The sequence below is a fragment of the Manis javanica genome, chromosome 13, assembly GCF_040802235.1.
Source record: "Manis javanica isolate MJ-LG chromosome 13, MJ_LKY, whole genome shotgun sequence".
NCBI lineage: Eukaryota > Metazoa > Chordata > Mammalia > Pholidota > Manidae > Manis > Manis javanica.
The window spans coordinates 20,739,118-20,760,166 of NC_133168.1; positions in this window are offsets into that span (position 1 = coordinate 20,739,118).

A 21,049-nucleotide genomic window follows, 5' to 3' on the forward strand; every position below is an offset into this window, starting at 1 on the left:
GATTAACACATAGTCTACAGGCACACACCTGATCATCTACATTTGCTCTCTTACAACACTAAACTATGTTTTCTACCTTTATCTTGCATCTACCTACCACCTCAGCATTTTATTAAAAATAATAATAATAATAATAAAGGGAGAAATGTGGGATCCACATATAAATCAAGTATAAAAATCAAACAAATATTCATATTTGACCTGATTGTTTATAGTTTATAATGCTTGATCAAAACCAAAAGTTTCTGTGATGACTGCCCTTGTACTGTTCACCATGTAAGAACTTATTCACTATGTAAGAGCTTGTTCACCATGTAAGAACTTGTTCGTTATGCTTCAGAAGATTGGACACTGATGAAAATTAGGCTTGGGGTGGATTAATGATTGTGCATTGAGCATTGAGTCCCCTATACAGAATTTTATTGTTGTTAACAACCATTTGATCAATAAATATGAAAGATGCCCTCTAAAAAAAAATAGATTTAGATCCTTCAATAAAAGTATAAAAAGGTAATACAGTTATAAATTATTTATGGGATATCATAATATTAAAGATATTTTTAAATAAAATACTCTTTTGCACTTATAAATCCAAGTTGTAAAAATTAGTATTAGAGTTGGGAAGGGTGTGACAAGTCAGGAACTCTCATAATTTTGTGAAATGTTTCTGGAAAAACTTCTTAGAATATATGAGAGGCCTGATAGAGTTTCATAGCCTATGACCAACTAAATTTCTTGAAAATTATCCTTTAAGGTGTAATCAGAATGTAGACAAATAGTGCCATGTAGTTTGTTTTGTTTATTATTTTAATAGTAAAATCCTGGATATTTCCTAACATCTAATAATAGGGGTGAGTCCAAATTAGCATATATCTGTATAATGGAATACTATGCAACTATTAAAATTATTATTTGTAAAATTATTTAATAATATAGAAATGCTAAATATACAACTCTAATTGAAAATAGAGTAAATATACTTGAAACCAATATAATATTATATACCAACTATTTTTCAATTTAAAAAAACAGAGGACAGAGTTGTAATATGATTGTAGTTTAAAGAAAAATGCAAATAGATGTATTTAAGTTTAAGGAAATTTGCCAATATGGTAACAGGGATAATGTCTGCTCAATTTTTATGTTTTTTCTTTGGTACTAGTGTTCATTTTCTAAATGTTCTACAAAACCCACACATTGTTTGAATCAATGGGCTTTGTTTTTGTTTTAGATGTTCAATAAACAGCTGAATGGCCTGACATACACCTTTGGAAAATGAACAGAAAAAAATGTGAGGTTATCCATGAGAACAGAAACCATTGGCAGAAATTCCATACATTTTTTTCTTCAAACTCTCATTTTTTTGCTCCCTTTTTGATTTACCAGTTTGGGCTACCAGAGAAAAAATCCCTAGAATTCCTTTCAATCAACACTTCTTCATTCCCTCAAGTCCTAGGAATCCTTCCTCCAGGCAGTAACTGATTCTTCTTGGGTGCTCATGTTAACTCCTAAGAGCATAATAAATAACTTACAGGGAATGAAAAAAAGAAAACAGAAAGCAAGAGGTTTCAACAAATTTTTGGCAGGTTAAAAAAAGGGAAGAAAAGAAAATCTGTGTGAAAGCATGGAGAAGTGGTAGCTATTAAAAAAAGAAAAAGAAAGAAACCCAAACTTGGATAACTAAATACATGGAGAGTAAGGGATATAGATTGACTACAAATTAAATAATTAGATGTTAATATATAAAACTATAAAACCACCCACCATAGTTCTCTTCCTATTACACAAAACACCCAAATACAAGTATTTGTATCCCTTCCAAAGTCAAAAGTGGAGATACTCTGTAAAGAAATTGAACACAGTTTTAAAAGAAAATTAGGGCAGCTTTGGTGGGTGTCAGCACTACAGGGCAAATCTCCCATATGATGGTATTTTGGGGGATTAGCACTAAAGTCAGACAATTAACAAGCCCCTGCCCACTTATAGAGATAGCAAAATAAATGAAAACCATCTATGAAATGAAAATGGCATCTCCTCATCCACAACATTTAATGCCACAAAACAACAGAACAGTGTCTTCAAAGATCTGAGAGCAAAGGATTTGCAACCTGAAAATTGATTCCAGCATAATTATAAATCAGTCAAATGTAGGGATGAAATAAAGACATAAATCAAACAAGAAGACAGGATAAAGATATATTCAAACATGCAAAGGCCCAAAAGGTTAACTCCCACATATCTTTTTTTAAGAGACTGAGTCAAAAGACAGTCTATAATTATTTATAATTAATGGAACAAGAAATTACACATCATTTATTATTTAAAGTTGCAAAAGTAAGTAATAAAGTAACCAAAACTAGTAATACAACAATATTGGGGGAAAGGAAGGAAAGGGCTGAGGATATATGTGAGCTAAGTCATCAACTATAATTCTAAGAAGTCAGTATTAAGAGATAGTAATATAAGGATCAAAATAATTCAAATTAGGAAAACTTTAAAAAAGTGGTATGGGGAGAGGAGTGGAAAGGCAATATATAGATGCTTTTTATTAGTGGAAGTCCTATTCTAAATTACTGTGAAATTATGGACATGAATCATTTTTTCAAGTTAGAAAATTTTGAAATCAATGGTAGGTGAGGAAGTGGAGATTGGACCTATAGTCAACTCTCTAGGGAAGCTTAGCGATGAAAGGGAGCAGAGAAATGGGGAAATAAGGTGACAGGGATGAGGTAAAAAAAAATTACGTCAATTTGTTTTTTCAATGGAAAATGAGTACATTTGTACATTGATTGAAATGATACAAAAACACAAAAAAACACAACAGTTTTGTACCCCACCCATTGCCGGCAAAAAGGCAGTACCCAAGCTAATTAGAAGGTGAGGACCATTTTATAAAGAAAACTTACACCCTCATTAGTATCATCCCAGTCCACCTGCCATCTCCAAATGTTTATCTTCAAACCTTGAAGTGTCGTATCAAAGCTGATGTCCTGAACAGCTTCCCATTAGAAATTAAGTTTATTTGAACTGTCTCTGTTGGGAAGCTTCACTTGAAAAGATTTCTCTGTCATGTTTCTTTAGCCTGATCACGCTGCACAATAGATGAGTGGAAATCAAGATTGGCTGGCGTCTTTTGCTTAATTCAGAGAAAATGGACAGTGAAGTGCTCAAGGAAACATAGCTTTTGATAAGGCATCAAGCTGACCTAGTTCCTCTATTCTGGGGAAACTGAACTATCATAAAGCCTACCTGGGAATTTTTCCCCCAGAAGTACTGGAGGTAAGGCAGAGTGGTCAGCCGCCCTGGGTCACCTTCCCCAGCACCTCCATTTCACCAGGGGAAGGGACGGTGGGCAGCTCAGTCAGGCAGCCACAACAAGCTTGCAGGGCTCTCCTCAGCATGGCTGAAAGGGCATTTGGCCAGACGTTAGACATCCACTGCCACAGTCACAGCCCTGCATAATCGCGTGGAACAGTTAGAGCGATTGCCTGACATCCTCTGACAAAAGGCCAGTCTGTGCCTCAATGGAAGTTTTTTTCTTAAAGGCTATACTGACACTCTCAGCTGTCCTAGGAAGTCTAAAGCAAATACCCAGTCCGACATGAGGCTGAAGACCTCGGATGCCCAGAAGAGGAAGAATGAAGGTGGTAGTGGGCAAACAGGTGTTACTGGGTTTCTAATGATTAAAGATGTCACCCTGTCTTCAAGAATAGGCATCATTACTGCTATTGCTCATGAAATTAATGTATTTGATTCATGTCAACCATTCCCGTTCAGACTTAGCTGAAGGTATTCAAGTAAAATAGGCCAAGAACGAATGTCTTGTCTATCTATTCTTAGATCACTTGATTCTTACTTCATATCCTGGACCCCAGGACAAGGTGGGCTCTTCTAATATAGAAGAGGACATTTCAGCTCCACGCTGTAAGTAAGATTAACTTTCTTGATCAACTTGGAAAGATCCAGGGTTCCCAGGAACAACAAAATAAATTCGGACAATGGCCAACAGGCAAACTTATCTCTTCTCATAGAGCACTACCTGACACATAGTAATGAACTATTAGATGAATGAACTATTAGACCAGCCCCCATCAGGGGATAGTGATGGCTGCCTGGAGAGCTGACATGAGTGGGAGGGAGGTACATGAGCATTTATTCACACCTCCCCTGGGCTCTGGGGGGTGAGTAGCCCCACGTGTGCCGTAAGTGAATTTTCAACTAAGCATTCCTTCAAGTCCCAATGGAGTGGTAAATAAGAAAGGGAGTGTAGATTGAACTCCTGGTGACTCAATATTTTATTATGTAAGAATGATTATTACTTATTCTGGGAGACTCTGTGTTTCTGGGCTAGTATTTGTACTTTGAGTTTTGACAGCCATAGCCATACTACCAGAGTGTCAAGCATTAGTTCAGGTATTTCTGGCAGTAATGAAGTTTTTTGGCTGAAGTGTGCTCACCTTCTGGCCACTACTGTTCCCCAGACTCTGAGGAACTTTTGGTAAAGCCTAACATGATAAGATGGTGCCCTTTTTTGACTCAATAAAGCCACCAAACAGGGCCTTCTGAAGTTCTACCAAACTGCTGACAAATCTAGAATTACTTTTTCATAAAATTGATATTTTAGAGAGATTTTTCACAACTATTTTTATAAGAAAGAATTGAAGAGGAACATGGTACCAAGTTTTATAGGCATATAGTGGCTAAACTGTACTCTATATTGCAAATGATTACCATAAATATAAGACATTTTTTATTTTTATACAATTACTGTTCAATATCTTTAGAGAGTGACTGCTAAAAAATGTGGGGTTTTTTACATTTTTTAGGATTTTTTTCTCTAGCTGTTGCTGGTGCTTACATAAATAAAAGACTCCAAAGTCTGCATAAGTGAGTAGTAAAATGAACAATATAGTGTTGAATAATGGGGGGAAAGCCCTGGACCCATTGAGGTTGTAATTTTGGTTCTATCTCTTGCAGGCTGTGTGACATTAGGAAAGTGGCTTAACCTCTCTGTAAAATGAGGATCTAATATTGGCATTGAAGAGTGGTCGGGAGAATTAGCTAGGATGACATACATCAAGAATAGCACCTGTCACAGGGAAGTTTCTTAGGAAACTCAAGGTACCATTATGATGTTAAACAGGATAAAGAATATGCTTCTTAAGGACTAGCAGTAAGAGACTTGGGAAAGGGCTGAAGTTTGTATATGTAGACAAAAATATAAGAAACAATGCCTGCCACTCCACTGAGAAGTAATGGCATTAGTATTTCTTAGGATAGCGGAACAATGGGGCTTTGTGAAGGTGGCTCCGGGGAAAAGGAGAGCAGGGAGGCAGGAAGAGGGAGCGCCTGGCCGACAGGGCAATGGAGGAAACAGCCAGGAGGAGGAGAAGGCGGTGCATGTCCCTACCGCTGAGCACCCTAGGCCACCCTCTGCTCTGGACTGAACTGAGAGCTAAAGGGCCCTCTGAGCAGGACTAGAAATCTACTGGAGGGAGCGATGGGTACTTACTATGAAGCAGGGGAAAGTGGAAACTGGCTGGAGTTTTGGCGGCAGCATTCATCAGACAGTCTAACTGTTAAAACAATATCATTAACAAAACTCAGGAGTTTACAAAATAAAGGCTTATTTCTCCACTGTGGGTGAAAGTGGGGAAGTCCCTGCTCTGTGCGGTCATTTAGAGGCCCAGGGACCCTTCCATCCTGAGACATCAAGATCCTACCGAGCAGGGCTGGGGGTTCACTGCTGGGGCTTCTGCACTGGGCTGGCAGGGGAAGCAAGAGAGAATGTGGAGGCTCTCATAGGAATGAAAGAAAGTATGGAAAAGGGCTTAGATCTATGTGTAGTAGAGTCACTTCCATAAAGGCAGATACAATGATGTTAAACATAAACATATCAGAAGAAACCAAAATATTCACCAGAACAATGTGTACAGGAACCAAAGTCAGATGAGAAGAAAAGTAGCTTTAAAACTGGCTCTTGTCAGCAAAGAGGAATCAACGTAAACCAGGGAGAAGGGCCAGGGAGCTGCTTGTGCTGGAAACCAGAAGACTGAGAAAGAAAACAATTCTAGGTCATTGTAGATCAGCTTGAATCTCGGGGAGGGAATTGTCCCCTTCACAAGGGGAACAGAGGAAGCAGGACAGAGGGACAGAGACAGGCGGGATGTGCAGCACAGAGGGCTGTGAGGTGGATACGGGGACCCCACACCCTGGAAAACTTCCTAGGAGGTCAGAAGAGGTAAAGCCTTTTACAGCCAAGGGGTCTTCACAGGCTATGAGGAAGCAGATTCTGAAGGGGATCCATAGCACGTGTGTGCACACACACTCGCACACACACACACACACACACACACACACACACACACACACAGAGGAAGTGATCATGGCACCAAATCTCCCCAAGGACAGAGTCATGTAGACCAAGATAAACCAGACAGGATCAAGTGGGCTGAATGATGTTATCAGTGATACTTTCATACTTTTTATATATTCCAAGTTCTCTACAAAAATGATCGTATACATGAACAATTTTCAAAGCCTTTAAAAATGTAATTAAAAGCATAGACATAGTTAGGTGATCTAAGGAAGGGAATCAAATGATCTAGGGGAGAGGACAAAACTATTTCTTTTAAGGTTCTTTAAAGTTTCAGAAGAGTCCGGAAACAATTTCAGAACGTGCCAACTATCCCATCTCTCACCAGCGTTTGTCACTCCCTGTTGGCGTCCCTGATGTAACCAGTGGTGAGAGTGCGCATTATCAAATTGTGTTTCCTTTGTTTATTTCAGAAACAGCAGGGAGGGGTGGTGGAAGTTTACTTTTGCAGCAAGGCTGGATGGAGAAGGAAGTTCGGGAAGTAAAATAAGGTAATGGCAGCAGAAAAGCAGAGCCGCAGGACAGGCGGCAAGTAGTGGCCGCCCTTGTGTGTTCCCCAAACAGCCCCCATGTGTTCTCTGTCTGCAGGAGGGACAGCGGAGGAGTGGCCTAGAAGCAAAGAACACTTTGGATTTAAGGAAGGGTGGGGAGAGTAAATTGGTAAATCATCTCAAGAATCATTAGATGGGTCATATTCTTCAGTCCATTCATTTCACTCCTAATTTTGCTAAATGAATTAATCAAAAGAATAAAAAATATAAGTTCTAAGGTTTTTGTTACTATATCAAGTATGTAGTTATTTTTTCAGTACTCCCTTTTTCTGGGAACTGCCCCTCCCATTTTGACACCTTCCAGAGCAGCAATCTTTTTGCAGGTAGGTACTTGCTTCTACCCCCCAAAGGTCAGGACCCTCCTCAGACACCAGCTCCGGGCCTCATGGTGTGGCCCTGATTCCACAATAGCTTCTGCCTCCTTCCCTGCCAGGTGTTCGGAACCAGAAGCAAGAATGAGGTGATTTCTCTTCAGTGGCTCAAACTGCAATGTATAAATTTCTAGAATTTGTAGGCAGCCACGTTGTCTGTCACTGGACTGAAGAAAACGAGAAGTCTGACTGATGCAGAAGAAGAAAACTAAACATCTGCACAGAGAGAAGTACATGGAAAATGGGAAAAGAAACCTTCAAACAAGGATTCTGAGAGTCAGCCTCATTTTTACCTTTTTTTAAGGCTTGGTTACTGAAATTTTCCGGAATTTCATGAATCAACCCAGGAGCAATCTCATAAAGTCAACCTATTTCAAGAAAAACTTCTGTCAATCACAGCTCACAGATCCTCAGTTAATAAAGCTCAAATTTGTATGAAGGAAATGCATTAAAAATAACTTAAATAGATGGCAGTGGGCAAACTGTTAAGTGAAAGATGCATAATTATGCTTTTATTAAATTCATAATTATGAAAACAACACAGCAAATATTTATGTGATCAAATCAGAACACAAAATGACATGAAGATTCTAATTGTAACAGTGCAAAAGGCTGTATATCCCTAAATATTAGAAGAGAGAATGGAATCATTAAAACTTAGGATAATGTTGTTGTAATAATATACAAGAATCAAAATTAAATCTAATCAGAAAGTAAATAATTATATATATACGTGCACAGATACATATACATATTCGTGTTACTTTCAAACATAATGTACAACATTTCAGGAGTGCTAGTAGAAGGAATGCATGCAGTTCAAAATGCATGCACCTTGCATGCAAAACAAGACCCGTGTCTGTCCCACGGTTGTCTAAAGGATTCCAGTATTCTGATTCTCCTTCCTAAGGGCTCTCCTGTGGCCTGTTCACCTACAATGTGAACAGAGCCCAGTATTTGTGAAGTCCTGGCAGGGGTACTGAGCTGTAGATAAATCAATAAGAAAGCAGCCTTAGTCCCAGGGCTTCGCATGAACACAAGACTGAAAAGCACCTCGCCTTCGCCATCACGAGCTTCTCTAGCCTTCGCTGCCCCTGCATCCGGGATGAGTGACAGCTCAGTTTCAGTGCAGGAATTACCAGTGCACATATCACAGCCAAAGGAAAAGAACTAGAAGTTTAAAACTTGATGTTACACCCATTTCCTCTGGTAAGAGAAAAGCAGCTCTCATAGAGGCATTGTTTTTATTTGTTTTCTAAAATCCACAGAATTAATCATTTCTAATATTCATACCTTATTATGTCGCTGTGAAAAGAAAGGAAAGCCTTAATAACTACAGTCCTGGGGACGGGCACATAATCACTGCCTACACAGCATCCGCGGCTAACACAGTCCTCACCCTTCAACTAGTAGCAGCTGCCACTTACCAAGGGTCCGTTCTGCATGGGCACTGTTTCGAAGCCTAACAAACCTCATCCCGTTAAGGCTCAGACAACCCTCTGATGCAGGCATTCTCTCCCCATTTCACAGAGGATGACACTGAGAGTTGAAAAATCTCAGGACCTAACTACAGGTCACTCTCCTTCTAAGTGGAGAACCAGAATCCAAAACCAGGACTTCGCTCACTGCAAACGATCCATTTCTACCAAAGTCTGACACAGCACGTATCTAATGATGGCGATGACCAGAGCCAGATCTCAGCGGAAGCAGAACTGAAGTCCATCTGTGTGATCCGGTAGAACTAAGTGTTCCGAGGGTCAGGTACATGTCTGCTGCCACAGAGAAGCAAGGCTCGGTCCATCTCGGGGCTCACAGCCGACTGCGGACAGGGGAGCCCCCGAGGAGGCTCCGTGCCCGTGAGTGTCGCAGGGCTGCCCCTCTGCCCTGCCGCGGAGGAGAGGGGCGAGGACGGAGGGCTTGCAGGGCCCCCTGTAGGCCCGACTCCCTGGACCCTGAGGTTCTCAGGTCCGTGGCAGTGCCGACGGTGGGCGAGGTGTCTTAGCAGCCGGCCACTTCCCTCCTCAGCTTTCTCCGGTTCTACCAAGGCCTGAGACGGCGCAGCGCTCCCCTTCCCGGTGTGCGAGCGGGAAGCCAGGTGGGACACGGAGCGAGGGGCACTTTAAAACCCCATCTGCACTATTTCACAGCAGCTTCACTTTGCTCTGCCTTACCTTTTGGACATCTGTGTAAGAACATGTTTGGAGTAAAGGGTCCACTACTTAAAAAAAAAAGTAGTGTTTGAAAACCTCTGAATTAGGTGATTTTTACACTTTTAAAAGGAAAAAGCACAGCAGCACTTGCCTAGGCAATAACAAACCAGAATACTTTGTGTCACCGTAACTGAAGCATTAAACAGCCATGAACTTTAAGCCATCCACCAAAGGTGACAAATGGCTGAGAACTTTGAATGCCCCCCTGTGCTAGAATCCTTCTGAATGTAACTGAGTCTTACCTGACCAGTGAGCAGTGGAACTTGCTGACCCAGCTCTGTGTAAACTCCAGGACGCACCTTTGCCCTATCCAGAGCACACGCTCATTTTCTAACACAAGTCACCCTGAGCTCTCCCCCTTGGAGAACAGCTCAGAGAATGCTTTCGGGGGACTCTCGTTTCCTCGCCTGACAAGTGAATGAACTCAGCTCTGCTCTGTTATCCCTGCTGTGGTCATTCTTTTCCTTGTCAGCTTCCTCCTAATGCGGGCACGCTGGGATGATCATGGACATCCTGAGGGTTTTGGGCTGGTCTTTCCTGGGCCATGAGTGCAGGAGGCGGCTGCCTTACCAGGAATGCTCTCCATAGGCCATGAACATTCAGATGGGTAGCAAGGTTACCCCTCATGTTACTACCACAATCTCCTGTAATTTGTGAGCAGGACTACATTATAGTGAGAATTTTTCCCTTCCAAATTGACTTAATAATATAAAACTAAGAAACAGAAACAGTTTTATTTGAGACATCTGGCTAGTTTGAATCAGGTTTTTAATCCAATTTTTAAACTTTTTTCTCTGAAAATAAGTCCCTTGTAAGGTTTTATCTTGAGGAGATAAACAGGCTTAATAGAAAAAGCAAAACAAATTTTGAAGCTCAGGAAGGTCTCACTGCTTCTCATCTCATCTTTCACCCACTGTCGAGGGCAGACAGGGCTCCCGCCTTCATGCAAGTCAGACCTGTTCCTTCCTGTGCATTCAAATATCTCTATATATTCTTTTAAGCTTGAACTCTCTAGCTGAACTGGAAGAGCTCATGCTCACCACGCTGGCTCTATTCAGATTCCTTGCCTGTGCTGTACACTCCCGAGCACCTATGTGAGAAGAGAAACCTCTGCAGAAAGAAGAAAACTAGTTGGCTGGCGAGTCGGTTCCAGGTCCTGGCAGCCAGGAGCAGCTTTCGTGGGTCAGATTAAAGAGGAGAAGATACCGTGTGTTAATGGTGGAATCCAGGAGACAGGGACAGTGATATTCACTGTAAAATCACCTTTGCTATGTGTTTAAAAGTTTGTGTAATAATATCTTAGAAAAAACAGTAAATGCTTGATTTGTTGCTTAACTGATAGAAACTCTAAATCCCAAATTCACCTTGGAAACAAGTGTTAGTGAAGGATAGACCTATAAAACGGGACCTTAAGAGCTCTCCCTTAGGCCCACCTGTAGGCAGGCCCATTCTCAGGTACCCTGAATGATGAGACCAGTCTGTCCCCTCACCAGCCGCTAAGTTCATTTGGCACGTAGGGGGATAGACAGGCTGCTGGAGGCAGAACTGTGAGGTTCTGCTTGCCTCTTTCCTTTTCCAAGGATGTCCCCTTATTCTCCCTGCCCCACCCCCCATCAGAGACTCAGGGCCCTCTAGTTTCTAAAACTCTCTCCCTCCATCAAAAAGGAAGAAACTTCAGGGCCCATGTTCTAAGAGTCTCAGATATTTACATCTTATGTCCTGCATTTTTTACTTACTTAACCAAAAGTGGTTTTGCAACCAAACAAGCTGGTGCTAATGATTCATCCATGTGTCTGAGCATGGGAAGCTTTCTCCTACATCTGACTCCGAAAAGCTTAAGGTGTTACAGAGCAGAGAAGTTTCAAGGTCAGAGATGGGAAGCTCTTTAAAGATTAAATAGTCCAATTGCCTACTGTCTAATCTGTGCAACCTTCCAGGATAAACCTGAGCTTTGAAAACTTGTATGAATTGTACAGGGAAGCCACAGAGTAAGAATCTGATGAATAGCCTTTTTCCTCTAAGTGGAGGCAAGATGTGGATTAGAACAAACTGTTCCAGTAAGCTGTAGAATTATGCTGGGTCCTGAAGGCTCTATCTAGAACATTTCTAAATAAATTACTATGGAGCATAATGTGTGATATCAAAATGATCCTACAAAAGACATTGCTCCTATAAATCATGAAACACTCAGAACAGGAATAACGTTCAATCTCTCCAACTAAAAGGGTTTTTTGAAGAGTATTTACTTTAGATCAGAGTTACCTTACTGGAGAAAGCTTTAACTTCTCAGAAGTCTCTTGAATTATTTATTTCCCCAGTTGGTTTAAACCCAGCTCAGAAAAATGTTACATCCAACCCTTGATTCTTCCTGAAAAGAAAGTCTTAGGTCCTTTTGACTGATGAAAATCTAATGCAAGACCTGCTGGAGACATACTGTAGTAGCTAGAAGGGTTAATGGAAGGAGATACATAAAGACTATTAAAGAGTGCCGAAGAATATAGAAAGGCACTCTTCGAGTTGGAATTCAGAAACCACAGCGGCAGGGGCGTGTATCAGTTTCACTCTGGTAGAGATGGACAAGCTCTGAAATGCGAGGCAACGGTGGCTACTATTTGATTAGTTTTACTTTCTCAGCAGAGACCATGACATTCCTGGCTGCAACCCAGATATCAGAACGGCTTATTCACGTCAAGAAAAACAAAGCGAGTGAGGCCTGCCTAGTAAGAAAGGCTAATTACACTAATAGTTTATGTTGAAGGCACACCTCCATGTAAACTGAAGGGAAATTTTTAAATGATGCTAAAGTTACCGGCACTTTGTTTTCTGTCTCATCAATTCCATTTTTCCTTTTAGGAGGATTCCATGAGGGATATTGTAGACCTGATATCATTAAAATTATCTGCTTAATAACTTAATGACTGTACCTAGCCTTTCAGACACTGTCTCTGTTTGCCCCTAATTAAATAAGGTACCCAGAGGAAGAGTGCCTTCTAAATCACTGACAACATCCTCTCATCCATCCATTCATTCATCTGTGTAACAAACAGGATGAAGTGTCTACCATGTCCTGGGTGGATTGAGTGGCAGATGTAATGACTGTCTTTGCATCGTGAAATACTGGAAACAATAAACAACCCACAGTTAGATCAAAGCACTTTACAGGTAAAAAATATTGAGAATAAAGAGCCGAGTCCACACAGATAATTTGTAAGAGTCATGACTAGCCTTCAGGGGTTTCCTCTTCTTGGTAGAAAGACCTCTGGATATAAATGAGAAAAATGACTCAAATCTCAGCTTGGCCATTTACTAGCAATTTGACTTTGGGGAAGGTACTTCTAAAATGTGATTATTTTTTCCCTAGGATTACTGTAAAATTAAACCAGATAAAATATATGAAATGCCCTAACACAATGTGTGGCCCATTATAGGCCTGAAAAATTATTTAGTAATGGATTCTCTCCATGGTTCACCATACTCTTCATAACTGCCAATATGTTCCCCAAAAGGTTCACCTTCATCCAACCACTGATTTATTAAGGAACTGTCCCTGTTTTCTGTCTAAAATGGGCCAAGCTTCCAGCCTATGGTTGAATAATTTCTTTATGCTTCTTCTGGTATCAGGGCTGCTGATGGCCTGTACCACGGCTTTAAGAGAGTACCCCCTTCTCCCATACACATGCTGATGTAGTCCCACATCAAGCAGCCATCTCTTAGCTGAGAGCTCTTATGCAATGATCAACCTGCCTGGTATGGCTCTGTAGAGGGTCTGAAGCCCTTTGAAAATGTTCCCATTTACTCACTTATTCCACCAACAATTACCCACTAGCATCATCAACAGGGGCTAGTTGTTGGGACATAGAGATGGACTATATAGAGTTACATTCTAAAGTGACAGGTGTGGTGCCTATGCCCACAGAGTTCATCTGTATGTATTATATGTATTGCATGTAATGGTATGTATTGTGTGATATTTGGTTATTTACCAACACTCATGTTAAGTCATTACATGAGGTCATACCAGGGTGCAGAGGGGGGAGACCTCACTAGCTGAGGGAATGGAAGGTTAGCAAGAAAGGCTTTTCAGGGGCAGTAGTTTTTAGAAGAGAGCACAGGGGAAGACTTGGAGCTCTCCAGGGATGGAAGAGGGAAGATAATCTTGGAGATGCTCAGTCAAGCAGCTGTCCAGATGGTTTGATGAGGCCAGAGCTGATGTGCCTCATGAAGAGCACAGGAAGGTGATGCTACAAAAGAAGTAGGCAGGAGCCAGGGGGGGACACTGATGCCTCTACCATGTAAGTAGTGAGGAGGCTTTGAGTGAACCTTACTTAGCAAGAGATACAGCGCAATCATATTTGCATTTAATAAAGATTTCTCCACAGATAAGAAATTGTAAAGAAGGGAGGGCTGACTTAATTCAGAGAGAGTAATTTTAAAACTATTACAATTGCCTTCATGATGAAGGTCTGAATCAAGGCAGTGACCATAGATGAGGAAGAAGGAAGAGATGTGTGTTTGAGAAGCTTAGGAGGTGCATCAGCCAACCCTGGCCACTCACGAGACGTGGGAACTGAGGTTCTAGCAACCTTCTAGAATGACTCCCGCATTTCTGGCTGGGTTAGCTGAATGGGGGTGGGAAATGTGGAGGGTGTTTTCAAATGTTGTTATGTTTTTGCCCAGAGGGAAGGGAATACTGGTTCACTTCTCAGTGCCGTGGCTTTGAGGATATATGTGGGGCATCCAGGGAGAGGCCTGCTCAAGATGCTCCAGTCACAGAACCCACTGGGAGCCAGTGGCCTCTGTGTGAATGCTTGGATGGAGGTGAGTAAACAGAGATCTGAAAGCAGAAATTCAAGAAGGACCAACATTTAAAGGTGGGCCCCAGGAGGAGGCAGATTTCAAATGAGTGCTCTGAGAGGTAAGGAAAGCCTACTAGACTTCCTCAGCTACAAACATGTCTTGTAATCAAGCTACTGTAAAACTGTGGGGAATATGCAGCATCATCTGAATATTAGTGGCAGTCAGAAAACTGAGCCACTGGTCCTAAATTTAAATGATCTATTCCTTGTCACTTCCTTCCTATAGAATACATGGCCTACCAGAAGATGTTCATAATTAGCTTACATACTGAGAAAGAAATTTTTCGCTAGTTTGCATTGCTGATTACCATTAACAAGGGACACTTGTCTAAAGCATGTCATTTTACTATCTGTAGTGGACTCTAGTAAGTCTTCTGTCCATACAACTGTTAATGTGAATGACAAGAAAAGCAATCATAGAGTCATTGGGCTGGAAGGAATGATTAAGATCATTCCAGATCAATGTCCTCAATTTATACATGAGGTCCAGAGAGAATGTGAACTGCCAAAGTTGGCATAGCAACCACAGTATCAAAACTGGAAGCCAGCCTTTCTGAATGTGAGCCTATTGTTCATTCTAGCTCACATATAAGCCAAAGAATGGATTGTATCCCCAAAATTCAACTACATGTTAGGTCTAGAAATTTGCTTTTCTAAGTATGGCCTGTGGACTAGCAGCATGAGAGCTTGTTAACATTGCAGAATCTTAGTTCCCTCTCCAGACCTACTAAATCAGAATCTGCATTTAACAAGAGCCCCTGGTCATTTATTTTTTTATTTTTATTTTTTGAGAGGGCATCTCTCATATTTATTGATCAAATGGTTGTTAACAACAATAAAATTCTGTATAGGGGACTCAATGCTCAATGTACAATCATTAATCCACCCCAAACCTAATTTTTGTCAGTCTCCAATCTTCTGAAGCATAACGAACAAGTTCTTACATGGAGAACAAATTCTTACATAGTGAATAAGTTACATGGTGAACAGTACAAGGTCAGTCATCACACAAACTTTCGGTTTTGATCATGCATTATGAACTATAAACATTCAGTTCAAATATGAATACTCGTTTGATTTTTATACTTGATTTATATGTGGATACCACATTTCTCCCTTTATTATTATTATTTTTAATAAAATGCTGAAGTGGTAGGTAGATGCAAGATGAAGGTAGAAGACATAGTTTAGTGTTGTAAGAGAGCAAATGTAGATGATCAGGTGGGTGCCTGTAGACTAAGTGTTAATCCAAGCTAGACAAGGGCAATAAAACATCCACGGATGCAGAAGATTTCTCTCAAAACAGTGGGGGTGAGGTTCTAAGCCTCACCTCTGTTGATCCCCAATTTCTCACCTGATGGCCCCCCTGCGACTGTGCCTGTCTTAGGTTGTTCCTCCCTTGAGGAATCTTACCCATCTCTGGCTAACCAGTCATCTTCCGGGGGCCATACAGGGAAATGTAAAGTTGGTAAGTGAGAGAGAAGCCATATTGTTTGAAAAGGTTAGCTTTTTACTTCTTTGCAGATTTATGCCCTGTGGCTTTTATGCCCAGCATTTGTCTTGAGGTATCTTTACCACTTGGAAGAATTATGATACTCGGTAAATTCGATATGAGGCATGAATTCTATTTAAGGGTTGCAATTAGGAAGGAAGAAGAAAAGCTATAGAAGTAGCAGACGGAAGAAAACATGGGAAGATTGATTATTTCTTTCACATGTCTTCTTGTAGAGTAACTTAAGCATGTATAGGTTTTAAACTACTAATTAAATTGCATACACACATTAACATAATAGGAATACAGTTACATAACCAAAGCAGATCTATAATTACCAGCCATCTCCAGTGAAACCAAGAAAACCAGTTAGGCACCCTAGGCATTTGTGATAACTTATCTATGATATGGTGGATATTGTCCAACTGAACTTGAACAGTCTGAGAGAAATCAGACAAATTAAAACAACCCATTCCTGGGAACTGTTCACATCCCATATGTTCTTTTAACAGTAGATAGTCTGTAGTCGTAAGATTTTGGAGCGCTACAACTTGCACTTCTCCTAATTCTTGGTTGAGTTCCAACAGTATAGATCAGATCAGTGAAATTTGTTTGGTTTTACTGTATGCACAGGCCAGCTTAGATATCTCCTTCTTCATTCCAATGGCAAGTCCAGGAACCGGTGGGATGCAGCTACAACTGCAGCATCGCCCTGGATCTTTGTTGAGGTTTTTTTGATGATCATCTTCTGGTATGACTCTTGCAGAGAGTGCTGATGTTGGAAGTTCTTCTTCATGTCGTATCTTAGTTTCATTTTCCGGGGTAGCCAAATTAGTCTCTGATCCTCTGTATAAACATAAGCAGACCCTTTGCCCACACTTTGATATGCCCTTTATACCACTATGTAGAACTCACTGGAGGTCACCACACAGGAACTGCTTTTTTGTTTTCTAAGAGAAAGGAATATTATCAGAAAAATGTACTTCCATAGCCGATCATCTGACACCCTTTAAGTGATCAAAATTAAGGATATTTAAAGCATGCATTAATCATTGATTTACAGTTAGTTTTATCCCATCAGGGAGTAATCCCCCTTTTCTTTCTTTCTGTTTTTTTGTTATCATTAATCTACACTTACATGAAGAATATTATGTTTACTAGGCTCTCCCCTATACCAGGTCCCCTCTATAAACCCCTTTACAGTCACTGTCCATCAGCATAACAAAATGTTGTAGAATCACTACTTGTCTTCTCTGTGTTGTACAGTCCTCCCCTTTCTCCCACCCACCCCATTATGCATGCTAAACTTAATACCCCCCTTCTTCTTCCCCCCCCTTATCCCTCCCTACCCACCATCCTCCCCAGTCCCTTTCCCTTCGGTATCTGTTAGTCCATTCTGTGATTCCGGTTCTGTGATTCCGCTGCTGTTTTGTTCCTTCAGTTTTTTCTTTGTTCCTATATTCCACAGATGAGTGAAATCATTTGGTATTTCTCTTTCTCCGTTTGGCTTATTTCACTGAGCATAATACCCTCCAGCTCCATCCATGTTGCTGCAAATGGTAGGATTTGCCCTCTTCTTATGGCTGGGTGGTATTCCATTGCATATATGTACCACATCTTCTTTATCCATTCATCTACCGATGGACATTTAGGTTGCTTCCAATTCTTGGCTATTGTAAATAGTGCTATGATAAACATGGGGGTGCATCTGTCTTTCTCAAACTTGATTGCTGCATTCTTAGGGAAAATTCCTAGGAGTGGAATTCCTGGGTCAAATGGTAAGTCTGTTTTGAGTATTTTGAGGAACCTCCATACTGTTTTCCACAATGATTGAATTAATTTACATTCCCACCAGCAGTGTAGGAGGGTTCCCCTTTCTCCACAGCCTCGCCAACATTTGTTGTTGTTTGTCTTTTGGATGGCAGCCATCCTTACTGGTGTGAGGTGATAACTCATTGTAGTTTTAATTTGCATTTCTCTGATAATTAATGATGTGGAGCATCTTTTCATGTGTCTGTTGGCCATCTGTATTTCTTTTTTGGAGAACTGTCTGTTCAGTTCCTCTGCCCATTTTTTAATTGGATTATTTGTTTTTTGTTTGTTGAGGTGTGTGGAGCCCCTGGTCATTTATTCACATACTAAATTTTGAGAAGCATTGTTTTAGAACTCATATTATATTTTTCCCATAAAAATAATGACCTATCTTTAAAGATAAGTTGACAATGCCATCTTAAAATGTATACAGATGCTAAATATAGAAGATTGCTTTTCTAGAACTACAGTTTCCTAATATTACCTGGGGTTGCAAGGGATTCATATTCTCCAGCCAAATTTAAGACCAAAATCATTTCCACCAACCTACCTTTCTGAGCCCAAAACAAATTCATTCCTAACTTACCTCTGGTAAAAGAGACAAGAGGTATTTCTGGGAGAGTCTCTAAAGAAAAAAAGGGTTTAAAAAAGGGAACCACTGGAGCCACTAGAACTTTGTAAGGAACAGGTGCTTCATGATAATGGACTAAGTATACAGGAGTCAAGCTCTCCCACAGGGACTATTCCTACAGTGGGACAAAGGCCAGGAGCAACCCCTCGTGAGAAAAGGGAAGTCTGAGATCCAGGCAGAAGCCAGCACAAGTAATCTTACAAGTAATCTTAGGAAGGTAAAGATGGACAGAGGTTTCAGCCCTTCAGACACCAGCAAGTTTTTGGCTTCTGAGCATCAGCAGCTAGAGAGGATCTCTTCAAAGGTTAATAAAGTCATGGTGTGAAATGCATAAAAGAGGTGCCATTTGCTAAAAAAAAAAAAAACATTCCTGACTTCACATAGTTATAAGAGCCTGCCTGTGATACCAAAGTGATATTATGAATTAATAAATTCTAAAATTGGCTAATGGAAGTTCCATGAGACCATTGCAAATGATAGCCTGTTTATCTATTGACTCACCTTCTCTTATTTTATTTTTTCTGCTTCTTATCCTCTTTTCTCCCAGCTACCTCCACTCTAACACTCTGCAATTGCAAGTGGATTATTATCCATTTCTGCTGTCAGCCCATATAATGAAGTGGGCTATCAAAATTCCTCTAGAAATTTTTGGGACAGTTGAAAGTGTTATTCCACTAGAATGTCTAGAAGTGACAATACCTTTATCACAGACCTCACAATCATGTCTAGGCACCCAGGTCAGCCAGGTAGGAAACAGGTATATTGCGGTGCCATTCCCAAAGTAAGGCATCTTCAAAGCAGTGGTTTTCTGACTTTAGTGTCATGAAATTCACTGGGAATATTCTGCAAATAAAGGTTCCTGGATCCTGTCATCAAAGGTTTTGATTTTGTAGTCATGTTAGCAGAGCCTGGGAACCTGAATTTTTAGTAAGTACTTTTCCCAAAACAGTGATTCTGGTGCACTTTCTTACAGTTTAAGAAATCCCCAGGTAAGGGATGTTGGACAGAAGTTACCACTTTTTTCTCAAGAGAGAACACACCTCCTTGATTAAACACCCCCGTAGAGCTGAGGCAGCCTGTGGGGATGAGCATCTGGGTGGTCGGGACACCAGAAAAGGGAGGCCTAGAGGAAGAAGGGGTCTCTGAAGGGGGATGACCAAATCGTGGACATAAAAGGATGCGTGTGCTCAAGGCAGATGCTGCGATGTCCCAGCACTGCGCTTGGCCAGGCCTTCAGGCAGGGATTGCTCTTTCTTGGGAGTATGATGAGAGCAGGCAGCTGAAAGTTGTGGTTGCTGGGAGAAGAGGAGATGGTTTGCATGGACCAGATGTTCTGTAGGTTAATTCTTGCAATGAAACTGAGGAGAAGCAAATTAACCCTTGTCTATCCCTAAGTTAATTATTTCTGTGACTCATTAGATATCTGAAATCTATAGCATATTTAATGATGTTATGACTTCCACTTAGTGCTTTACAATAATATCCATTGTGTGAGTGTCTGTCACCTAAGAGGCATCAGACAATCCTATTTATCTCTTAGCAAAACATATTTGATTTGTGTATATATAAAATGTGTTGGTAAGTTGAATCTATACTTGAAAACGCACCTTCTGGCAATAAAGTAAAAAATGCATATAAGTTATATGTACAATTGCCTAATGTGCAAAGCACTATGTTCCTTCCTTCCTCTGGGGCCTTATAACACAAACAGCAATGTGATGACAGCATACATGCCACAGTTGGCAAGGGTCGTGGGGGACAGACAGACACCATAAGGGAGGCAAGAAGGGAGAGCTTCATGTTAACAGCTAGATGGTGGGAGGGGTGAGATGGGGCTGGTATTTCGGATGGGACAAAGATGCGCAGATGGGAAAATACAGGGCAGTTCAGGAAGTAGGGAGTAGCAAGAAATGTATGTAAGTGAGGATCAGTGGAAAGACAAAGCTGTAATTGTAGACATGCTCGTATTTTAAAGAATCTGAAATGCTAGGCTGAGTAGCACTTCCGCGCTTGCGGAAATTTTTTTGAACGAGGAAAGGGGAACAGGAGTGTGAGCTCGGCATTAAGAACGTTACTCTGCACACAGTGTGTGAGAGGAACCGGAGCAGGAGAGACCAGAGCAGGGAGGCCCCCCAGGAGGCACTTGCTGCAGCCCAGGGAGCTGGGCATGAGCCTGCAGTGCCTGGGTCGCACTGACATCTGCGGTCAAATGGATACGTGTGGTGAAGATTGCAGCAAACGTAGGTTCCGTGCAAGGAAGGGAGAAGAGTGGAGGCAAGAAGAGAGGCCAGAGGGAGGAAGCCTCCTGCAGCCGGTTCTGGCTGTCCCAGGACTCACCTCTCCATGCCACTGGCCACGAGGGAGCTGCTTTCTGCGGGTCGCCTGAGGGCTCTGCCTGCTGCCAGGAGCAAAGGCCCTGTGGGCAGCCCCTGAGCCATGGCAGGCTGGAGTTGGTGTAGAAATACGTTTCCTCACTCCTCAGGGACAACCCTGAGACCAGGCCTACACTGTCCCCAGAGGTCCCCGCAGGGCTTCGCCCTACCTGGCGCCTGCTCAGGTCTGCTCTCCTTCCTGGCTTCCCTTCCTTCCCAGTGCCACTTGCTCACCCCACTCAGGGTTCCTTGCATCACATTATCTTCTTAGGTTATTGGATTCTCCTCAGAATCTGCATCTGGAAAAAGCAAGCCCTTTAATGATAGAATTCGTTTAAGTGCTGACTTACGGGAACTGCTGACAAATAGCTGAGAAGT